The sequence below is a fragment of the Fundulus heteroclitus genome, chromosome 13 (assembly GCF_011125445.2).
Source record: "Fundulus heteroclitus isolate FHET01 chromosome 13, MU-UCD_Fhet_4.1, whole genome shotgun sequence".
NCBI classification, from domain to species: Eukaryota; Metazoa; Chordata; class Actinopteri; order Cyprinodontiformes; family Fundulidae; genus Fundulus; species Fundulus heteroclitus.
Genome location: NC_046373.1, coordinates 29622992 through 29628105, shown reverse-complemented (window position 1 = coordinate 29628105; position 5114 = coordinate 29622992).

Sequence of the window (5114 nt, the reverse complement as noted above, 5' to 3'; positions counted from 1 at the left end):
TGTGCGCTCCTCCTTCAGGTCCGCCCTCTGTCACGAGCGCCAGCTCTCCTATGCGCGCGCGACAAGTCAACAGTTGAACTGTAGTTCCAGGATGAAGACTATAGAAAATATATACTTTCATTTCTCCATCCATCCATCCATCCATCCATCCATCCATCCATCCATCCATCCATCCAGCGCCGTCTAGAGAGAGTTACGACACTCTTTGAACTCGTCGACACCCAGTCACGTGGTTCATGCAGCTCTCAATAGATCCAGACGTCTCAGCGCTGTCCATCAGTTTGAGCGTTGTTTGAGTGTTTTAAGTATTAGAGTGGAAACGTTCCCCACACATTGTAGAATACATTGGGGCTAATGATCATATTTGATTAAAATAGGCGTGTATGCATGGTTTAGAATAAAGTTTTCCATGCAACCAAAAAGGGGTAATATTACCGGTTTTAAAGCTATTTCAGTTGTTATCTGCATGATAGGAATACCAGACCTTGTCCTCCAGCTTTATCATGCTGTAGAATTCCAGTTCTACACCCTTTAACAAAGCATGAAGTTTCATCTTTTCCAGACTTACTCCTATATTTTAAAAAACAAAAAACAAACCCATATTTAACAGATGTTAGTCTGTTTTATCTGGTATCAGATGGAAAATGAGCTGAATGATAGAGCTGATCTAAATAATAAAAAAGGTTTAAATTACTTGGAGGAAAACATGGACTGTAGATGTTTTGATTGATGACCTGGGATCAATTATTTTCTGGGGAAGACAAAATTATTGTACATTTCAATTTTTTTAAATAAGAGCTGAGTACAATATGTATGTATAACCCAGTTGATTGTGCATTTACAATAACATTAAAAGTATTGTATGTTAGTAATTCATTAAAATGTTAATTTAAATAAAACAGTTTCTGGTTAAATTTATATTAGATGATAAAATAGACATTTCAATTGTGAGAAAACAAATAGCCAAACATTTTACTATACAAGGCCTTTTATTATACAAAGTAGGCACCTGAGGTGAAAAAACTGAAAGAGTGAATTAAAAAGCAAAAAGATCACCTTTAAAAAGCAAAGAAGGTGAATTTACCACAGAAAAAAAATTATCCAGTCCTACAAAAGAACAGTTTGACTGGAAAAATAATTGAGTCATAATTTTTTACCAAAGATCAGATGAAGGCCAATGGCATAAAGATTAGATGGAGCAAGTGCACATAAAAATAGACGATACGTTTTTCAACGTGCTCAACAGGACTGCAACACATTGAGCTGGAACCAGCTGTCTTAACTCTGGAGGAAATGCGTGGAGCTGCACCTGGGGACGGGGAAGCTCCACACCCCAGGTGCAGCTCATGAGCCATCACATGAGACCTTCAGTCCAGTGGCGGAGCTAGACTTTTTTTGCTGGGGGGGGGGGGGTAAGGCTATCTGTAAGGGGTCCACCGACTATGATAATGACAATACAGTAAGAATACTTTCATTCACATACTATATATAAATAAAGACTGATGAAATGAGATTTGCACATGTAATTTGTAGTTTATTATTAATGTATGCCACACAGTTTACAATTACAATATCTCAAAAAAGAAGGTTATAGAAACTTATTTGGTAGATGCTATGTGTGCATTTTATTGAAGCAACAAGTCAAACAGCAGACCTGAAGTTAAGCATGGGCATAAATGTGTCTTTCAAATGGACAATGATCAGCCATGTTTGAAAGTACAAATAATAACGAAAAACCATGTTGACATGAACTTAATGCAGCTATGACCAAATGTACTGACTCCTAGACTGTCATTGGTACAAGTCAGTGAAGAGCTAAAACATGACCAGAAACACAAAACTACTTCATGCAGTCATAAAAGTAGAATCCTTCTGTTGTTCTGAGATAAAGCTAAATATGTTACAAAGTCTTCCATGTTGAGGCCCAGTGCCCTCCTTGACTCTATACTAAGTATTCCAATGTGACTTAGCCTGGCATCAGCCATTGTTGTCCTTAGGTTAGTTTTAATCAGTTTTAAAGCAGAAAAGCTTCTCTCACAAGAAGCAGTACTAACTGGACTAACAACAGCAATCTTGCAAAGTTTGAATAATTCACGCAAAACCCCTTGATAAGGTTCAAGAAACACAAGAAAATCCAGCAAAGTAGAAGGTGTGTCTAAATCACTCTTTATTCTCTGATCAAGCAAACGCTTTGCTTGGTGCACCTCATGTTTCAGGTCATCTAAATCTGACTCAAAGATCTGTCTAAAAGCAATCAGAGGCTCCACATTCAAGAAAGTTGCACTTTTGGGGTTTAGAGACTGCACTCCTTGCATGATCTCACCGTTTTTCTTTGAAAAACGCCTCTTTAACTCCACTATGAGACAGTCAAGCACCTGATTAAAGAGTGATCTGGGGAATCCCTCATCATCACATTTTCTCTGTCCTATACTGCTCATTACAAGTGAGTCAAGAAAATTTGAACTTAATCTTGGATGTCTTCTGTCAATTTTTACACTAATTTTGCTCTTCTCAGCAAGCTCCTCGACCTCTTTCCATAGTTCAAAGTACTTTTCATTTCTGTAGTCCTGGAAAGTGTCTCTAAGAGCAACTACTAGATCTGTAGCTCTTCCTAGATCAAGAGTGCTGGACTGGAGCATGTCAGAAAGACATTTGGCATCACCTAGCACTTTACAAAAGGTAACCAAAAGACCTAAGAATTGCACATCTATTTGAAGAAGCAGACCCCTTGCCTCCACTGATCTTTCACCGTTTCTCTCAAGTGCAATATCCTGCAACAATCTCAGAACTGCTGGAAGTCTGTCTTTCATGGTACGGCATGCCGTGTACCTGCAGGCCCACCTTGTATCCGAAAGTGCCTGGAGCTTCCTGGGCTGTTCTGCTGGGTACAACTCTTTCTGTACATCAAGCCACCTCAGATGAACATAAGAGCCAGACACAAAGTTATACAGCTGCTGTAGAAGTGCAAAAAAAAAAAATCAACGACCTCAGGGACTGCTTTGATAGCATCAACAAGGACTAAATTCAAGCAATGTGCGTTGCAATGAACATAAAATGCAATTTTTGCATTGCTCTGAATTCTGGCAGATACACCGGAATGCTTCCCACTCATGACGGATGCACCATCATAATCCTGTCCCACTAGGTTATTTCTGTAGACCAGACCATGTTTCTCAAGACAGTTAATGATCATTTCACTGAGACCCGCTGCATTAAGGCTTTCAGCTGCCTGGAAACATAGGAAGCTTTCGTGGTTGACACCATTGTAATAATATCGTACAACTACAGACATTTGTTCCTTTATTTTGCAAGTCTTTTGTTTTATCTGCAATAACACTGAATACTTCACATTCCTTCACTTCAGATTTCGGTCTGTACCATCTCTGCTAAGCACTGAAGAATTTCATTTTTGATTTAATGATTTGTGTATTTTGCATTGCCACATCCTCTAAGCTTTTTTTCAATTAACTGATCATGTTTTGCTATTTCATTCAATATAGCCAAAAAGTTTCCCTTATTTTTAGAGTCCTCAGACTCTCGATGACCCCTTTGAGCAATATTCTGTGTTGCAGTCAACAGAAGAACATCGGCTATTGTTTTAATATAATATCGGTTTTCTTCCACCACTTTTTTCCGGTTTGCGTTTATAGAATTTAGCATGGTTGTATTTCCCTCATTAGCCCTTTTATATTGACTCCATGCGTACATTGCATTTACATGGTGCTCTGACTTTGAGTGAAGTTTAAATCCAGATTCCTTGTACAATGCCTTTTTCCAATTACAGAAGCCAGAATGCGCGGCAAAGACACTGTCTGGTGCATTAGGCAAGGAAAAATGCCTACAGGCAAAGCAGTAGGAAGAGTCTTTAATAACAGAATATTCTAACCAAGAATAGTCTTTGCACCAGGAGCTGTGAAAAGATCTCTTTCTCATTCCATGCTGAGTTCTGGGGAAGTTTGTGAAACTTGGCTGAACAGGGCCCTGTTCTTTGGACCTTGAAATATCTGGAATAGAAACATAATGGTAATACAAACACAATTGACATGACCATTATGTCATGTAAATTGTGCAACTACTAAGCAGGTGTTTGTCTAAGTAAAATTACCACCGGGTCCTTTTGGAAGCGTAAAAGGAGTGCTGGACGCAGCTGAGAAGAGGTCAGTGGGATCTCCTGCAACTGGCCCTTCTGGCTCCTCATCATCCTGGTCAGATGCAGAGCTCTCTGTGTTTTTTGACTCCTCCTTTGATTGAACTACATTGTAAAAATAGTACATTAACACAATTGAACCAACAATTAAAGAAACACATTAACAGCAGCCAACGTGTAAAAATAACCTAAAACAGAATAGGAATTTGACTGTTTCTGTAGATACTCTGGTGATGGTAGACTGGTCCTTGCCTGACATTCCCTCAGGACATGAGCTACCAGGACTGCTGATGTCAGAGCTGAATCCTGTTTGATTTGTCCCTGAATTGCTTCTTTTTATAAAGAAGCTATCTATCCTGCCGTCTATCCTGCTTTCCTGTCTTTTCATTTTCAACTGGCCCTAGGAAAAAAAATGAACCAGTCATGTTATGCCAAGTATCACTTGATATTACAAAGTGATAACAGATCCCCACTTCCAGTGTCTCGGGTCGGGGCAAACAGACTGCGGCTGTATGTTGAGTATTCAAACTTCTCAGCTACTGGACCGACCAACATGTTTTTATTCATAATCATTATCAACTTTATTTATAAAGCGCTTTAACAGCAGCCAGAGCTGAAATAAAGTGCTAAACATCAGCAATAAGATAAAAGAAAAATCTAATAAAATGACAAAACTAAACACACAAGAATTGAAAGAAATTTAAAATTTTATGTAAAACATAATAAAGCAAAAGGAGTAAACAGATTAAATTGTCCTAAATTCCTGCCCTTTACCTGGGGAAACTGAACATCTGACAAAGTGCCATTTATTATTCCATATGTGCTGCTTTCATAGAATATTATTAGAAATAATCAGTAAAAAACAGCAAATGTTATCAGTGGGGAACCTTGTACTGCCAGCTGGCTCCATTAGCATTAGCATTAGCATTTCTGACCTTTCACAGGTCAGAAAGACAGAACAGAACAC